General features: G+C 40.1%; 1 protein-coding gene across 6 annotated transcripts in view; it reads left to right on the top strand.

The window, feature by feature from the left end:
• Positions 1-19,993, top strand: part of ANKS1B (ankyrin repeat and sterile alpha motif domain containing 1B) — a 694,015-nt gene that overhangs the window by 318,869 nt on the left and 355,153 nt on the right. The gene's annotated exons all lie outside the window — the stretch shown is intronic.

Below are 19,993 nucleotides of genomic sequence, written 5' to 3'. Positions count from 1 at the left end.
GTTAGTACATTCTACAGAATCATGAAATCCCATGTATAGGATTTTTTCAGAGAACAAGTCTTGACATTATATGGACTTGGATTGAGATCCCAGCTTTGCTTTGTGAGCTCTTTGATGTCAACTTCCTCACCTATCAATTCAGATTTTTTACAATCACCTCATAAGACTGCTGCAAGATTAAATCACACAGTTGTACTCCGTCAGCGTGAAGTGGACCAGGTGATCAATAAATATAAATTCTCATCTAAGTATGCATGACTATCGTTCCCTTTAGCGTGTACCCCACACAGGAGGGTACTTGGGAAATCTTGCTTATTTTTTTGATCACTGAGGGTTGTAGTTGAGAGACAACTACTCATATTCTAAGCTGCTTCCATGAGGAGTCTTTCCTGAAGCTTTATTTCTTGACCATTGTATCACAAGGAAGCCCTCTCAAGTTGGAAAATCTATCATGTTCCTTAGAAGTACTACTTCAGATCGTCACACTTTCTAAGAATCAGTCTGATGATCTTCTAAATGAGATTGAGGATCACTTAAGTAAAGAGGAGGCAATAATTGGCTCCAGACGACTTATCATTACTCAGCAGCAAGTATGCAGCATAATCAAGTGCCCAGACTTTTTAATACCCGGGGGGGGGCAGATAATCTTAGAAACACCCTCTTGTTTCTAAACTGGTTTGAAAAATCTCCTGTTACACTAAACAGACTTCAGGTGTATGGACTGCATTAGATGAATGTGAAAAATAGTATTTAGTTAAAGGTATTGTTTTAAGGCTGCGATTACTTTTTCCTTATACCTAAGGTTAAATTGTATTCAAAGAGAAATATTCTACAGTCTTATCCTTTTAAAAACTACTTTTGTCAATACATGAATTCCATCTAAATTTTAATTATAAACGAAAGCTATTAAAATGAATTTGTAAAGGATTTCATCGTAGGCTACACTGTCTGTATTGGGTAAAGCACAGTTCTTAAGCCATTTGCTGGAAAATGCTTAATTCTAAAACCAGTAGCTAACATTAATCTAACAACCCCACTTTCTAAGCTTTTGCTCCTCTTACTCCCAGAGTCTGAGGGCCTGGTTAGAGTTTAGAGTCCCTCGTAGCTGTAGGGACCCTCCATGAAGAGTTTCTAGGAATTTAGGAACTCTCTAGAGCAGAGCAAGTATTCTCTCCCCTCCTGCTCTCAGCCTCACCTTCCCCTTGGTCTGCAGGAACAGTGAGAGCTCACAGGGCCCTTTCCCCAAAGAGGGGCTGGCCAGGGCAGCATCTCTGGGCTCCAGAAGCTGCTCCTCCCTCCCCTCTTGGTTGCTTCCAGCCTCTGATTTCTGCTCATGTAGCTCTAGATCTGCATCAGGAGATACTTTGCCACCGATGCAGCTGATAGCTGTCCTCCTGCTGAGACTGCTGATGAGAATATCATTTCTCAGACTCTAGGAGAATGCTTTTTAAAGATGTATTTACAGTTTCCCAGAGTTGCTCTATTAGAGAAACGGCAAAGGGGAAAGAAGCTGAAATGTATTCTCTTCTTACTGTGTGTCAGATGCTGTGCGGTTTACTCCTGTGAACATTTTTGCATTCAGTTCTCAAAATAACTCCGTGAGGTCTTACAATACCCACTTTATAGATGAAGAAAGGCTCAGAAAAGTTAAGTAACTTGTCGAGTCAGCTGCTTCAAATGTACTTTTTCTTCTTCCTGAAGTCCATACTCCTTTTGATAAAATCTGCTGCCTTCCCCAGAATAACAGAAGCTACCTCTTTGCCTCTTTCTCTTCAGTTCAGATCATACTCATATGAACTAAGGGGAGTTATCTGAGGGTGTTTAGATGTAGAACCAATCACTTCTTTCAGCAAAGCTCAACTATTGGTATGGAAGGTGTTAGCTCAGACACCAGAGCGCAGGCCATGTGGTCATATATTTAAGTGGATCACAGCTCTGGATATCTTCTACCTCCCAAAAGTGAACACATAAATGCTAATAAAGACATGGGTTTCACTTATTTTCAGAGGAAGAATTTTCCTTGCCTTCAGTAATATTCTTTTTTCCATGAACTGTTAAATTGTACATAAAAGTCTTTCTGTGAAATGCTTTGCAGCAGGCATAATTTAGTTTGATTTTTATTTCTTTTTACAGCACTATTTTTAATAGAACCAACTGGGGGAGGTGGGTAGTAGAATATGTTAGCACACGAGCACACTATTTTGTCTAAATTACACTATTTTTGTTATCATTTTATATAACACAACACTGAGTGATTTAGTTATTTTTTAGGTAGATTAAATCTAAGAAATCCCTTAATAATAGAATAGCTATGTAGAAATGTGAATTATCATAATTGTCAGGCTAGCATGAGTAACTAATCTTTATTAAGAGATAGTGTTTATTTTTATTATCATTATTATTTTAGTTTTGTTGAATGTATTTAAATTTTTTTTAAGTTTTTTTTTATCATGATTGTTGAAAATATTACAGATGTCCCCTTTTTATCTCCATTGATCCCCTCCAGCCTGCATCCATCCCACCCTCAGGCTTTCCCCATACCAATGTCTGTGTCCATGGGTTATGCTTATAAATATATAAGTTCTTTAATTAAACTCTCCCCACCCACTCCCCCCTCCTCACCTTCCCTCTGAGATCCCTCAGTCTGTTCCATGCTTCTATGTTTCTGGATCCATTTTGTTCATCAGTTTATTTTGTTTATTATATTTGACATATAAGTGAGGTCATGTGGTATTTGTTTTTCCCTGACTGGCTTATTTCACTTAGCATAATACTCTCCAGTTCCCTCCATGCTGCCCCAAAGGACAAGAGATCCTTCTTTACAGCTGCATAGTTTTCCATGGTATAAACGTGCCAAAGCTTTTTTATCCACTCATCTACTGATGGGCACTTGGGCTGTTTCCAGATCTTAGCTATTGTAAATTGTGCTGCTATGAACATAGGGGTGCATAAGTTCTTTGTGATTGGTGTTTTGGGTTCCCTAGGATATATTCCTAAAAGTGGGATCACTGGGTCAAATGGCAGCTCCATTTTTAATCTTTTGAGGAAACTCCATACTGCTTTCATAGTGGCTGCACCAGTCTGCATTCCCACCAGCAGTGTCCTAGGGCACCCCTTTCTCCACACCCTCGCCAGCACTTGTAGTTCGTTGACTTGTTGATGGAGCCATTCTGACAGGTGTGAAGTGAAACCTCATTGTGGTTTTAATTTGCATCTCTCTGATGATTTGCGATGTTGAGCATTTTTTCATATGTCTCTTGGCCATCTGTATGTCCTCTTTGGAGAAGTGTCTATTTAGGTCCTTGCCCATTTTTTAATTGGATTGTTTGTCTTCCTTTTGTTAAGTTGTATGAATTCCTTATATATTTTGGATATTAACCCTTTGTCAGATGTGTGATTGGCAAATATGTTCTCCCATACAGTGGGCTCCCTTTTCATTTTGTTGATGGTTTCTTTTGCCCTGTAGAAGCTTTTTATTTTGATGCAGGTCCATTTGTTTATTTTCTCCTTAGTTTCTCTTGCCCTAGGAGATGTATCAACAAACATATTGCTACAAGCGATGTCTGAGATTTTGCTGCCTATCTTGTCCTCTAGAATTTTTATGGTTTCATGTCTTACATTTAAATCTTTTATCCATTTTGAATTTACTTTTGTGTATGGTGTAAGTTGATGGTCTAGTTTCATTTTTTTGCATGCATTGAATTTATAGATTGCTTTGGGTAGTATGAACATTTTAATGATGTTAATTCTTCCAATCCATGAACATGGTATATTTTTCCATTTGTTTATATCTTCCTCTATTTCTTTTTTCAGTGTCCTGTAGTTTTCCGAGTAAAGGTCTTTTACATCTTTGGTTAAGTTTATTCCTAGGTATCTTATTTTTTTAGTTTCAATGGTAAATGGGATTGTTTTTTTAGTTTCTGTTTCTGAGAGTTCATTATTGGTGTATAAAAAGCCATCGATTTCTTGGTGTTCATACTGTATCCTGCTACCTTGCTGAAATCAATTATTAAATCTAATAGTTTTCTGGTGGAGTCTTTAGGATTCTCTATGTACAGTATCATGTCAACTGCAAATAATGACAGTTTTGGTTCCTCCTTTCCAATTTGGATGCCTTTTATGTTTTCTTCTTGTCTGATCACTGTGGCTATGACTTCCAGTACTAGGTTGAATAAGAGTGGTGAAAGTGGACACCCCTGTCTTGTTCCTGTTCTTAGGGGAAATGGTTTTAGTTTTTGCCCATTGAGTATGATGTCAGCTGTAGGTTTGTCATATATGGCCTTTATTATGTTGAGGTATGATCCCTCTATTCCCACTTTGCTGAGAGTTTTTATCAAAAATGGGTGTTGGATTTTATCAAATGCTTTTTCTGCATCTATTGATATGATCATGTGATTTTTGTCTTTCAATTTGTTTATGTGATGTACCATGTTTGTTGATTTGCGAATATTGTACCAGCCTTGCATCCCTGGAATAAACCACACTTGGTCATGGTGTATGATCTTTTTAATATATTGCTGGATCCGATTTGCTAATATTTTGTTGAGGATTTTAGCATCTATGTTCATCAGGGATATTGGCGTATAATTCTCTTTCTTTGTAGTGTCTTTATCTGGTTTTGGAATTAGGCTAATGCTGGCTGGCCTTGTAAAAAGAATTCAGAAGTGTTCCTTCTTCTTGGATTTTTAAAAATAGTTTGAGGAGGATAGATGTTAATTCTTTGAATGTTTGGTAAAACTCCCCTATGAAGACATCCGAGCCAGAGATTTTGTGTGCTGGGAGCCCTTTGATTACTGCTTCAACTTCATCAGCAGTTATCAGCCTATTTAGGTTTTCTGACTGTTCCTGATTGAGTTTTGGAAGGTTGTCTTTTTCTAGGAATTTACCCATTTCATCCAGGTTGTCCAGCTTGGTGGCATATAGTTAGTTGTTCATAGTATTTTCTTACAATCATTTGTATTTCTGTTGGGTCAGTTGTTATTTTCACCTCTTTCATTTCTGATTTTGTTTATTTGGGTCCTCTCTGTTTCGTGATGAGTCTGGCTAAAGGTTCATCAATCTTGTTTATCTTTTCAAAGAACCAGCTGTTGGTTTCATTGACCTTTTGTGTATTTTTTTTAGTCTCTCTGTCATTTATTTCTGCTCTGATCTTTATTATTTCTTTCCTTCTACTTATTCTTGGCTTTTCTTGTTGTTCTCTTTCTAAGTTTTTAAGTTGTAGGGTTAGACAGTCTATTAGAAGTCTTTCTTGTTTTTTGAGGTAGGCTTGTAGTGCTATGAACTTCCCTTTCGGGACTGCTTTCATTGTGTTCCATAGATTCAGAGTTGTTGTGTGTTCATTTTCATTTGTTTCCAGGAAGTTTTTTATTTCTTCCTTGATCTCATTGGTAACCCATTCATTGTTTAAAAACATGCTTTGCAGCTTCCATGTGTGTAAATGTTTTTTAGTGTTTTTATTGTAGTTGATTTCTAATTTCATGCCACTGTGGTCCGAGAAGATGCTTGATATGATTTCAGTCTTCTTGAACTTGTAGAGGCGTGTTTTGTGTTCTAACGTGGTCTGTCTTTGAGAGTGTCCCATGTGCACTTGAGAAAAATGTATATTCTGCAGTTTTGGGGTAGAATGTTCTATAAATGTTAATTAAATCCATCTGATCTAGTGTGTCATTTAGGGTCACTGTTTGCTTGTTGATTTTTTGTCTGGAAGACCTATCCAGTGAAGTCAATGGGGTGTTAAAGCCCCTAGTATGACTATATTGCTGTCGATCTCTCCCTTAAAGTCCTCTAGAAGTTTTTTTTATAAATGTAGATGCTCCTATATTGGGTGCATATTTGTTTATCAGGGTATATCCTCTTGTTGGATTGATCCCTTTAATATTATGTAATGACCTTTCTTGTCTCTTGTTATGGTCTTCATTTTGAAGTCTATTTTGTCTGATATGAGTATTGCTACCCCAGCTTATTTTCATTTCCATTTGCATGGAAAAAAATTTTCCATCCTTTCACTCTCATCCTGTGTGAGTCTTTTGTTCTGAGGTGGGTCTCTCGTAGATAGCATATATTTTCATTTTTTTGTATCCAATCAGCCACCCTGTATCTTTTTATTGGGGCACTTAATCCATTTACATTGAAGGTTTTTATTTCGGAAAGATAGTTATCTACTGCCATTTTGTTTCTTTATGCCTATGTTTCTCATTGTCTTTATTTCTACTTCTAATTATAGCAGTCCCTTTAACATTTCCTGTAATGCTGGTTTTGTAGTGATAAAGTCTTTTAGCCTTTTTTTGGGAAAGCTCTTTATTTCACCATCCAGCTTGACTGATAATCTTGCTGGATAGAGTAGTCTTGGATTTAGATCCTGGTTTTGCATTACCTTGAATACTTTATGCCATTCCCTTCTGGCCTGTAGAGTTTCTGCTGAGAAGTCAGATGACAGCCTTATGGGGCCTCCTTTGTAAGTAACAGATTGCTTTTCTCTAGCTTCCTTTAAGATTCTCTCTTTGTCTTGGATTCTTGGCATTTTAATTATGATGTGTCTGGGTGTGGGCCTCTTTGGATTCTTCTTGCTTGGGACCCTCTGTGCCTCCTGAACTTGTGTGACTTTTTCCTTGACCAGGTTAGGGAAGTTTTCTGCCATTATTTCACCAAACAGGTTCTCTAACCCCTGCTTACTTTTGATTTCCTCTGGCATTCTTATAATACGAATATTGTTACGTTTCATGCTGTGCCAAGCTCCCTTAGACTGTCCTGTTTTTTAATAATTTTTTGTTTTTGGGTCTCTGATTGAGTGCTTTTTTCTACCCTGTCTTCTAATTCACTGATCCGATCCTCAGCTTCCTCTAAGCTTCTGTTTATTCCTTTCAATGTATTCTTTATTTCTGCTATGTCATTCTTCATTTCTGACTGGTCATTTTTCATAGTTTCCATATCTTTTTTTCATGCTGTGGAGCATCCTTACAATCAGTATTCTGAACTCTATATCTGAGAGATTGCTTATCTCCATTTCATTTAGCTCTTTTTCTGGAAACTTCTCTTGTTCTTTCATTTGGGGCTTGTTTTTTGGTCTCATTTTGACTACTTTTTTGGATTTGTTTTTAAATGTTAGATAAATCTTCTAGGACTCTCTGTGATTTTGGAGGGTTTCTGTTACAGACTAATGTCAGACACAGTTTGTGACTGGCCCTGAGTACCCTGTTTGGAGCTATCAACAACCTTAGGCTTGATGTCTCCACTCCTGGGGCTCGGTGGGTTTGTATAAGACCAAGATGCACACCAAAGTCTGCTTTTCTAAGGCCCGGGTCCCGAAGAAGATCTGGCAAAGACTCAAAGCACCCTGAGGTCTGCCTGTGCCTGCAGACTGATTAATCTGATTCTCTTAATGAGCCTCAGGCTATAGAAACTCCACAGGGTGGGACAGCTGGTTCTTATCAGTCTCTTAACAAGCCCCAGGCTGTAGAGACTCCTCTGGGCGGGGCTAGAGGCTTTCCAGCAGGGTGGGGCAACTGCTTTCTCCCTCAGGCAAACCTGAAAATTGGCTGCCCAAGAGAGATGTCCTCCACAGTCTGGGGGAATAACTCGGCATAGGAATCCAGTAGGTGTCCCCTGATCTCACTCTCCAGAGCCCACAACCCCAGACTCTCCCCACACAGCTCCCATCCACTCCACTCGCCCTCCGCCAGAGCTCAAGGTGAGTGGCTGCACAGGAAACTTTGTGCGTTGGCTCTTTCAGGGAGTGCCTGCAGTTCCATCCGCCTCTCCCTGGCAGACAGAAACCCTCCTGCTTTTCACAGCCAGATGTTATATGGGCACCTTTCTCAGTTCTGGTGCTCTGGGCTGGGGAGCCCAGCCTGGGGTTTAGACCCAGAGTCCTCAGTGGGAACCCCCCAAAGCTGAGATCTCCCTCCAGACGTTCAGCTGCTGTCTGTGGGAGCCCAGCAAGCCCTCTCGGGCCTCTGCACTTCCTACCAGTCTCTGTGCGGTCTCCACTTTTCCTCCTTGGTTATGAGGGTGCTCTCCAGCCTGTCTTTAGTTGTTTTTCAGGATGGTTTTTCTATGTTTTAGTTGTAAATCCAGATTGGTCTCGGGAGAGTGTCAATGTAGCTTCCACTCAGTCCATTGCTGTCTTGGATCTCATCGAGATTGTGTTTAATCACCAAGCAGTGTGTTCTTAGCACAAGAGACACTAAAATTTATTTAATACCATTCATTCCAAATACATAGTCATTTCACTACAAACTAAAATAACCTACATAATATAGATTTTGTTCATTAGAATATGGCTGAGATCTCTGATTTTGAAATTACAAGTAATATTCATATGTGAAATTAGGTTTCTCTTGAGTATAAAATAGTCAAGTATCAGTCTGTGGCCTAATATCAGTAGTTACAACTGGTACATTGTTTTCAGTTTAACAAAATAGTTAACCTTTTCGATGAGGTCTGGAGAAGTGAGCAAGTACAGTCTTCCACTTGTACTGGAATACTTTCCATCACATCTTTCATGTGTGATCAACCAACATCAACAACATCTACTTCCATAGTCCCCATGATGATAAACTCACTACTTTGAGAGACAATATATTCTATCATTGGGAATCTCAAATTGTTAAAAACTTATTTCTTGAGGCAAATATGTTACCTACATAGACAGCTTTGAATACGCACTCTAAGAATTACTAGCAGTGGGACCTCGGGAAATTTATTTCATCTACCTAAACCTGACCTCTTCATACAAAAAGCAGCGATAACAAGTAATATCTACCTCCCCCCAATATCATTGGGAAGATTGAATGAGTTACTGCATGGGGTAGTAGTTAGCTACATTCCTGGTATGTAGTAGACTGTAATAGATGGCATCTCCCTTCCCTACTGTCCGTTTTTCTCTTTTCAAAAAATTTCCAAAGGAACAAAGGATGGATAGTAACTCATTATTTCAAATAGTATATAAGTATCTTCAGGATATGGATAATACTTTTGATAGAATATACCCTTTGCACATTCAATGTAAAGTTGAAAACAGTTGCAAAGAGTCTTCTTTGTAGACACTTTAAAATAGTTGAATGACTACTATATAAATGTCAGTGCATTTTACAAGGGCCACTACTAATGACCTCATACTGGTAAGAGAGTAGGAGCAAAAAATAATTAGGAATAATTCTAAATATAGATAATTCTAAATATAGATAATATCTAAATATAGATAAGTTATCCCTTTGCTTTATCCCTCCTGTGAATAGCCAGTGTTAGCCTGATGTATATACTTCCACTCTTTTCTCCAGTTTCATGTGATCACAGGTAGGAGATAGATGACAGATAAATAGATAGATAGGTAGATAGATAGATAACTGTTATGTTTTTAAAACATGAAATCATGGTATATACATTTCCCTCCAATTTGTTCTTCCCATTTAACAACATATCATAGCTTTACCTTGTTTTTATAATCAGTAAAGTAAATAACCTATGAAACAAAATTGCACTTGTGAAGCTCACCCCTAGAGAGGAAAAGGGCTCTGACCTGGTTACTCCTCTGACCTCGGCGCTGACTTGCTGTGTGACTTGGAAAATAACAGCTAACAACGAGCCTTAGTTTCCTTATTTGAAGATGAAAAGGTGACAGTAGATCCTTTCCAACTCTGTAATTCCATGACTCATACTTTTATCTTTTGTTTAATTGGCTATGCTTTGGCAGAATGTACTTCTTTAAAGTTTTCCGCTTCTTAATTTCCTAAGGACAAAGGACCAGTAAATCTCAAGGATGTGTAATTCAAGTAGGTTCTTCTAGGAACATTGCCAGATTCTCATTTTACAATGCTTTTAAAATATATTAATATGTTAAATGCATAATTTAACTGATATATGTCTGTAAGATGAGTTCTTTGTTTTTATATGCAAAACTGACTTTCTCCTAAGCATCTCAGCTGTCTTAATAAATCTTATCTTAGGCTGATTTGTCAGAGACTTAAGTGACTAACTGAAATCATGTGCACTTTAGTGATGTAAATGGAAATAAATGCAGAATTTCTGATACAGTAGTCCCTCCCTCATCCACAGGAAATACATTCTAAGACCCCCACTGGATGCCTGAAACCATGGATAGTACTGAACTCTAAATATACACATGTGTGTGTATATAATATATATACTGTTACTATACCTCTGCATACATACCTATGATAAACAGTTATAACAATATACTGCACTAAAAGTTATGAGGATGTGGTCATTCGTGTCAGGGGATCCCTTCTGAAGTCTTCAGATAGGCTCAGTGCTTTCTGGGGCAGCATGTTCAATCAGTCGGAACACAGTTTCTATCCATGTCTTCCACCCACAAATTTCATGTCTTTTCTATGTTAACTAAGCACTTACCAAACACGGTGGCTGTAACTTCTGCAGCTAGTGGTGCAATAGCGAAACCAGCAAGAAATTCTTTTTCCCTTCTTTATAATTTCACAGATAGAAGATGTGTTCTTATTTGAACTTAGCAACCTCAGCGTACAGTTATTTTTCTTTCCTTATTAAGTTGACAACTTTTACCTTTTCATAAAGGAAGCACTTTATGGCTTTTATTTGGCATATCCAAATTGCCAACATCAATACTCTTGTGCTTTGAGGCCCTTGTTAATTAAAATAAGGGTGACTTGAACTCAAGCACTGGGATACCTCGACAGCTGATCCGATAAACAAGACAGTTACTGAGTGACGAACAGGGGACGCTGGATAAAGGGATGATTCTCATCTTGGGCAGGATGAAGCCGGACGACGTGAGATTTCATCATGCTACTCAGAACAGTGCGCAATTTAAACCTTATGAACTGTTTATTTCTAGAATTTTCCATGTAATATTTTTGGGTTTTTTTGGTTTTTTTATTTTTTTATATATCTTTATTGATTTCAGAGAGAGGAAAGGGGAGAGAGAGAGAGAGAGAAACATCAATGATGAGAGAGTCATTGATCGAGCCCGCAACGCAGGCATATGCCCTGACCGGGAATCAAACCCCGATTGCCTGGATCCTAGGTCGCCGCTCAACCGCTGAGCCATGCCCGGCTGCGCCATGTAATATTTTTGGATCGCAGGTCCCCGAACTGCAGACAGCGAAGCTGCGGGTAGGGTGGGACTACTATAGTTTACTTTGCCTGCTTCTTGAATGCACTAGGCTCTTTACGAGTTGGCTACAGAACTGTCGTCATAGGGGAAATATTCTCAAGACTTGCAGAGAAGGGAACTCTTCCTGAGCTTGAAACGCTAGGAGGAATTTTCCTTATGGATTATTTTATGGAAGATATATAACTAGCCCGGCCGGGCGTGGCCCAGCGGGTGAGCATCGACCTAGGATCCGGGAGACTGAGGTTCGATTCCCGGTCAGGGCACATGCCCGGGTTGCAGGCTCCATCCCCAGTGACTCTCTCATCATTGATGTTTCTGTCTGTCTCTCTCTCCCTCTCCTTTCCTCTCTCTGAAATCAATAAAGATGTATTTAAAAAAACACAAAAGTTATATAACTAGATTAGGAACAGTGCTTTCATTAGAATGCAGGGGGAAGGGGGCGTATTCTACCTACGACGTAGCCATAGCCGGGTTGCAGCGATAAGGCGGTGCCTCTGTAAAGGCCTTTCTGCCTGTGACTTCTAGCTTTCTCCATGATATAAGCAGCATTGCTTCTAAAGTATCAATGGCGTGTGTTTTTTCTTGCTCTTTCAGAAAAGGCCCTCTTTATTTAACTTGTTCTGTGTGTCAATGACTTGAGTACCAGGATTTCAGGGGGACTTGATAAAATTACAAACATTTTCTGAAATTTTGCATGACAATGAGATTGGGGTGCTACATGGCATCAGAAAATGTAAGTTAGAGCCCCAGTTCCATCTCTTACGTGCTGGGTAACCTTGGATGAGTTACTTCATCATTCTGAGCTTCCATCTCCTTATTCCTAAAAATGAGAATAATAATACATTTCTCCTGGTCACAATTAAATGAGATAATTTCCAGGAAAGCACTTGTAATCTGTAAAGGTCTGTCCGTTATTAGGATGTCACCTTCTCAGAAAGCTCAGTACTTTTAGATTAGAGGTCATTGCGTTCCTTTCCCTCTCCAGGCAGCTGAACGCGGTTTGTAAGCACCCAGAGGCACAGTTGCTTTATATTCACATGTAGCCCATTCACCCTCTGTAAGTTTTCTAAAATTAATTTCTGTTTAAAATAGGCTTTTCTTCTTGAAGAAGTGACCAGTCACTTTGGTTTTTTAGTTCATTTTTATATATTAAAGAAAATTTTGTTTACTCTATGAATATAATAAATAAGACAATTTTCCCTGCTAATAAAAATAGGAACATGGGTGATTACAGTCTAATTGTTCTTCATCCTACAATCAAACTCGCCTAAAAAAATCTGATAAACTAGGCTATAAATTATTTAGAAAATGATTATGCCAACCTCTGGCTGGTTGAGTACCTAGTATGGAGCTTAGCGAGCCTGAAGGCAGACAGGCCAACTGTGCTGCTGTCTCAGTCACCTGGACCCAAGGGAAATTCACAACCTAGACTTCAGTAGCTGTAGAAAAAGGGAAAGCAGTGTCTGTGAGGGATAATGACCATTATCTACTGATATTTAATCCTTTCTCAGCCACCTGTTGCTTTGAGAGTCTCATGGAAAGTGTGCAGCCTCTCAGGAAAAAAGGAAAATACACTTAAAAAAAGACATTTTATTTTCAATTCCTTTCGTGTGTGTGTGTGTAGATATGTGTATGCACACATCCATCCATCTGGAGGGAGGGAAAATGCTGGTAGGCAAAGAATATGTAAGCGTTAATGAAGAATTAGCAATTTCCTAAACTCCTGAGAGTACTCCGGATTTTGGATTTCCAGAGTTGAATGTTTTCATACCCACAGTTAGTGCTAAATATATCACCGAAGTCTCTCAGAGAAAGATATAGAGCCTCTATTCCATTTGGGAAGATCTTATTTTTACAGATGACTACTCAGTGGCCCCTACATCATTTATTTAATTAATAGTCCATGTGGTCTTCACTGATCTGAGATACACATTTATTATATACTTGATGTCCAATGACATTTTGTTTTTGTTCACTTTCTGTTGTGTTTCTCTTATATATCTGTATCTTCTCATGTCCTAGAGCACCATACTGTTTTAATTATTTATACTTTATAATATATCGTAATATACATTTTCAGAATTCATGTTTTCTTACCCAGTAAATTCATGCTGGTGCTCTAATACATTAAAAAATATTTGAAAGCACCCACTACCACTCTGTTTCATCAAAGTTCAGAGATGCCTAATTTATCCTTATAGGGCATGTGAATGACCCAGTGCTGCAGACTCAGACATCAGCCAGAATTTTCTTTCTTGTTGACAGCTGTGCTCAAAGACTGGGTTCCTAGAGAGAGGCTGTCTGGGTAGGTGGAAGATCCCTGCACACTCGGAGGGCCCTTGGAGACCGAGTGGCTGGTCTTCACATGGAGCTTCATAGGAACTAGGCATCCCCTGGAGAGCTAAGTTGACTGTCATTGCAAGAAAAATTTTTCTGCTCCTTTTTTCACAAAGGTCTGTAACTTTGAGTCTTATCAAAGCCTAACCAACTTCTAAGAAATGAACATATTGTATATTGTAACTTCTTGGTAACGACTGTAATTAATCTACTGCTTGAATCTGAGTCACACTCAGCACTCCTTACAGTTCACTTCCTCCCTCCTCCTTTGCTCTAAAGCAAAATCTTGTTTGTTGGTTTTGTTTCTGTTTGTTGTTTGTTTGTTTGTTGGCAGGTGGCCGGGGGAGGGAGAGCAATGGGCTTTTATTCTTCATTGCCACTTTTGTGCCATCACCATTCCTTATGCCTAGAAACATTTTTTCCCCAGTTGTATCCTACCTGCTGATTGTAGTGTCAAAGAAAAATTGCAGTAGATGCAGCTAAACGGTCACGAGAGACTTATTCAAGGCGATTGCAGTAGAGAGAGACTGAGCTCAACTCCCCTGAAACAAAGGTGGGAGAGATTTTAAGTGCTGGCATGAGCGAGTGGAAAAGTACTGAAGGACAGTTATGGGGGAAGATTGGTCAACGCAATTAGACCATCTGTGTTTACTAATTGATACTTATTGAAATTAGACTCCTACCCTCCCACAGAGCCTTGGGAGATTAGGGTAATATCTTCTTTGATTACTACATTTCAAAGGGATGGCTTCCAGATTTTTGGGAAATACATTCCTGGGCTGTAAAACCAGCAAGGGACTAGGAGATTTACATGTCAAAAAGGCAGAGAAAGAATTTACAATTGTAAATTTTCTAAAGTAAATGCTCTAAGAAAAGCGAGATTAGGAGCCTATCGTGAGGAATAAAATTGTCTAAAGCTTCGTGAAATGAAGGGGAACATTACCACAGTGAATCTATTCATTGGTAGCTCATTCTGTAATTCATCCAGGAGCTCCTTCTGCCTGTAGCTACCAGATCCCTAATGCGGATGCCGCCCGAGGATTGTGCGCGTGAGGTTCCTCCGATGCCAGTAGGAGTGGAGTTCTTGCAATATCTTGAGAAAAAGAATTTTCTAAGACTCGCATGAGAGAATGAATGATTTTTATTTCTGTGAAATTATATTTCTCGGTTTCCAAAGTCCCATTGTCTTCAAACCGGTCCTGGAAAATGAATGTGTCGCTGGGGGTTTAGTAGAGCTAAAAATAGGGCCAGTGTCCAGAGTTTTCATTCCATGGTGGAGCTGGATCTGATAGAGCATTAGACAAGTTCAAGACCATCAGAACCTTGGGTGGAGTCCACATGACTGTGGGCCACGGGAGGGAGTGCAGAGTGGACGAACCCCACAGGCCAGGAGCCCCACAGGCCAGGAGCCCCACAGGCCAGAAGCCCCACAAACTCAAGAGCATCAAGAGAGCGAACTGCCTTAGTTGAGGAGTTTGTATCACATCTTCCTCGCGCGCAGTGGCCCTGCTCCAGCTGTGACTGACAGGCACCTTCCCACGTCACCCAGACCTCACTGAGCATGCATCTAAATTGCAGCTTCCCTTTGCTCCTTTGCAGTTATTAATTAATAACCAGGTAATTACAACAGTATCAAGGATTCTCTTCCTTGAGAGAATTGTCTGAGCACTCAGGACATTTCCACGTGGTGTGCTATATCCATCAACCAAGCCAAGTTAGAGGAATCACACTGCTAAGTGCAATGGTTTCACATGATTTTATGTTTATGAGTGTTTATATAATGGGCCAGAAAATGCCCGTGAGGTGCAGGCACTCCCAGAGCCTTCCACATGCTGTGGTATTTTGCACCAGGTTTCACAGGATTCTCGCTAACTCTTAATTATAAGAGAAATAATAATTAACTTTTTTAAGGAGGCACTTAATAAGCCTGGCACTGTTTGAACACCTTACTGGTATTAACTTATGTATTCCTCACAAATACTCTGCCCTCACTTTACAGACTATAAAACAGAGGAACAGAGGGATCAAGGCCATTTATATAGAAGCAATGGGATTGCAACCCAGTCTGATTCCAGATCCTAAGATCTTCTACGTTAAAATGCCTTGCCAGGGGGCTGGGGAGTGTTCCATTAGGCGTTGTCCAGGGGCTGATAGAAGAGGTAAACCGCATGAGTCGAGTTCAGCTGGCCTCCTTAATTCTGAGCCCGTGGGCACAGTGACTCCAGAGGCTCCCCGGCCTGAATACCACTGAGGCAGCCACTTAGCAGAGAATCTCATAATAGTCTGTTCTATGAATGAGTAATCAGATATTTTCCATAAAATACTGTGAGAGAATTCAATAGAGACACCCAGGGAAATTAAAATAAGCCATATTATTCCATAATAATTCAGAGGACTTGCGAGGAACATCTGTCAAGGTCAGGGAAATACAAAACTCCTGGAGGAGAAAAGGTGAGAAAAATTGTGTGTGTGGTTGTTTTTTTAAATCCAAAAAGCAAAAGTTAGAAGGAAAGCATCCTTTTTTCTGAGCAGCTTTGAAATGTTAACTTCAGCGCACTGGTGTTGCTACGGCTTCTAAAGCAGGATGCGAGGTAGTCCCTTTACGTCTCTGGAGTCTGTGTACCTGTGCTAGGGCGGGATCACTGAAGATTCCCTTTTCTTCTTTCCAGTCGAGCCCTTATCTTTGGACCCTTGTCTTATCACTGGGCTTGGGTGATAGTATAGATAGAGGGAAAATTCTAGATTGTATTTTAATTGAAGATTCATTACTTATTACATGAGGCATCTTGGGCGCGACAGTTATCCACTCTGAACCTCAGTGCTCTCATCTGTATAGTAGGGATAAGTCTTTTTAGAGTTGTTATGAAGATTAGAGATAACATATAAAAGACTTTCACTTAGCCCCTGCCGGGGGGCTCAGTTGGTTGGAGAGTCGTCCCGCACACCGCAAGGTTCCCGCACACCGCAAGGTTGCTGGTTCGCTTTCCAGTCAGGACACATACCCAGGTTTCCGGCTCCATCCCCAGTCGGGGGTGCGTGTGGGAAAGCAACAGATTGATGTTTCTCTCCCATCGATGTTTCTTTCTCTCTCTTTCTCTCCCCCTTCCCCCTCTCTCTAAAATCAATAAGCATGTCCTTGGGTGGGGATTTAAAAAAAGAAAGTTTTGCTTACACAGTAGCCACTCAACATTATGAATATTGGTGGTCTGCTTTAGCAAGCTTCTTCCAGGCATGGTCAGCGAAGAGCTCAGAGCAAAGCAGGGGGAGATCTGAGCCAGGGACCAGGCCTATTTTGGGAGCCATAGAAACAGCTGTCTGTGGACTTCACGGTGGCAGGTGACGAACAAAAGGATCACAGAGGGAAGGCAAGGCAAAGACAACCTAAGGTTACAGTCAGCATGGAGCCCAGCTTAGGGAAGCTGAGGCTCTTAAGCTGAGACAGGCAACAAAACAGAATTCAGGTAGTCAGAATAAACGTGAACCAGATTTTGAGAAACATTTCCAGAAGTATTGGCGCCCAGCTTTAGGGCAGGACTCCATTCACAAGGGAGGAGGGCTGGCAAGGCAACCAGATTTCAAGAAAATCGAGTAGGTTCTCAGATTAAGAGCTCAGAGAAGCCCTTTATGGGACCGGCACACAAGCAGTGTCGTGGGGAGGAGAAGACGAGAGGAACAGGACCTCGAAAGCAGAGCAGTTAACATAATTTTTGGCTGCTGGAGTAGAGAGACCCAAAATAATAGTGGTTTTAATAAGATAGAAATGTATTTCTCTCAAACATTAGTGTGAATCAGTGGTCTAAGGTGATATAGCAAAAATCTTCCGGAATGATCAGGGCTTGTGTTCTGTCCTATTGTCCTGCCACCTTGAACACGTAGCTCCCGTCTTTGACCCAGGATAATGCCTCCACCTTCCCCATGTCATCCATATTTCAAGCGACGGCAGGGAAGGAGGGAGCATCTTCATTTAAAGAACACAACCTGAAGTTGCACACCTCACATCTCCTCGCCAGAACTTAGCCACATGGCCACACCAAGCTGCAAAGGAAGCTAGATGTGGTCTTTGGCTGGCAGCCATAAGCCCCTCAGAAATCCTGTTACTGTTCATTAAAATTATTTAAACTAGCAGTCCATTTAAACCATGGATAGTAAAACAAAAGTCCAGTCCTGAAACCCCCGCACCACGATGCTGTGTCAAACCATGCTTTCTTAAAGGGAGGAAGTCAGGGCCTTGCCAGATACTGTATTTCCACTAGTATTCAGAGGAAACCTACCAGTCTCCAAGCCTTTGGACTCTACCCAACCTCCTAGACTGTTGTTTTATTTCCACTCTTTAAAGTGGCAGCAAAGCTTACTTATAAAAAAACATGCTACTTTATTGAAACTACAAAATCAACCAGCAAAGAAAGCTATAGATTTTTTAAATGTATATTTTGACTTTCTAGTAAAAAAAAAAAAAAAAGTAAAACTGTTTACGAAGTCTTATCAAATGAAAGCAATGATTAAATAAATCATTAAATGCTTACAGAATGCCAATTATTACCCACATTTGACACATTTTCATCAGTGAGACCTAGTAACATGCCCAGCATGTCCCCATGCTAGTAAGGGGTAAAACCAGAATTTAAACTCAAGTCTGTCTGATGCAAAAGTACAAGTTATTTCCCATGTGTAACTTAAACAGTTTTATAACCTGCATTAGAGAAAAATATCAATTTGACAATGACATATGCTATTTTGTCATTTAAAATTTTTATTTTATATTTATTAAAAGAACTCTTATATACTTAGGCATTAAAAAGTTATATATTGACCCTGGCTGGTTTGGTTCAGTGGTTAGAGCGTTGGCTGCTGACTGAAGGGTCCCAGATTTGATTCTGGCCAGGGGCACATGCTTCTGTTGCAGACTCGATCTCTGACCTAGGTCGGGGCATGTGTGGGAGGCAACCAAGCAGTGTGTCTCTCTCACATCAATGTTTCTCCCTCTGTCTCTCTCTCCCTTTCACTCTCTCTGAAAAAAACAACAACAATGAAATAATATCCTCAGGTGAAGATTAAAAAAATTATTTAAAAATGTTATATATTGTTCTTAGGCATACATCAAAAGGAAAATACAGGCTAAATTGGTTCAGATTTTTCTAAAACTTTCTCAGGGTCTAAATCTGACTCTTCTGAGTGTGTTCGGTTTTGATCATTGAGGTCCAAGTTCTGCTACACAGTATTGTCCTCTGTGCCACCAAAAGTTCTGGTGATGAAGCATTTTCTAAATGAAACTATAAAAGAACCAAAAGCTTGGGTTTTAAGTTGGCTTTGCAATTATGTAGAGCTAGTCTACTTTTCCAACCCATTCTACCGATTTTGATGCTAGTACATTTGATGATTACACAGGTATAGACAATGAATAACAACTATGATGACTACTGTTTGGCCAACAGTGGTTATACAACTATCAATTAATCGTAAGGTGCATTCCAATTACAGGAATGTTCAAATGTTTAAAAAAAAAAAAAGTACATCTTAGAGCTGATGAAATAATATTTCTATTTGGTTCATTAACTGTATTTAAGGAGATGTTTTGGCGCTTGCAAATTGATCTGCTTGCGCAATTTAGAATTCCTCTCCCACTTTCTCTCCACACACATCTCTATCATTAGTCTCCTCAAGGCTCAGAAAACCATTTCTTTATAGGTAGTTCAAACATAATCTTCATTTGACGGGTCTCAGTGGAATTTTCCCCACATCCCAATTAGTAAGTCTGACACCAAGGTTTCTTCCCTGTGACTTACAGGCCTCTGAGATGGACTGAAGGGCAGGTGAAAGTGGGATCCAGGGCACGTGAGTGATGTATCACAGAAAAGTCAGAAGTGAGCAGTTGGGGCTGACAGGGCGGCAGAAACAAGCAGCTGAGATGACCTCCGGCCCGGCTGCCAGCACCTCCTGGGAGCCTACTCTGGGTAGAGAGAAGTGGCCCCTGCACACGCTGAAATGGCACCGCAGCCATCGGAACCCCTATTAGAGGAAGCAGGTCACTGGCAGGTGTCCTTTTGTGAACCTGCAGAAGTGGGAAGTGAACCTCAGAAAAGTGACAGAGAAATAGCAGAAACTTCCATAGAACCTGCTGTGCAGGTGGGATGGTGGGGGAAAAAACGATAGATTTGGAGCCAAACAGATCAAAGTGTGAATCCTGGCTCTGTCACTCACCCTTGGCAAGACTGCGAGCAAGGATGTTAATCTTGCAGCGTGATTCATTTGTCTTCTCTAAAAACAAGATAAGGCAGCATCAGGATGTCACCAGAAGCTTTAGGAGTGTGAATGTGCTGTGAAGTAGCACACAGTAGGCACGCAGGACATCATGCACATTAATATTATTTGGTGTCATCTGCCTGTAACAGGGAAGTCTCAGGTACCCTAGAACAGCAGTAGGTCCTGCAAGCTCGGAAGAGACTCCAGAGTCCTCAGTCCTGGAAAACTGGAATTACCTTTGACCCCTGACAATAATGAGTTTATGTAAATTTTATATTTGGTTTCCAAAGAGACCATCAATGCAAAGGC

The sequence above is a fragment of the Miniopterus schreibersii genome (assembly GCF_964146895.1).
Source record: "Miniopterus schreibersii genome assembly, chromosome: 2".
NCBI classification, from domain to species: Eukaryota; Metazoa; Chordata; class Mammalia; order Chiroptera; family Miniopteridae; genus Miniopterus; species Miniopterus schreibersii.
This window is presented reverse-complemented; position numbering and strand designations above follow the sequence as displayed.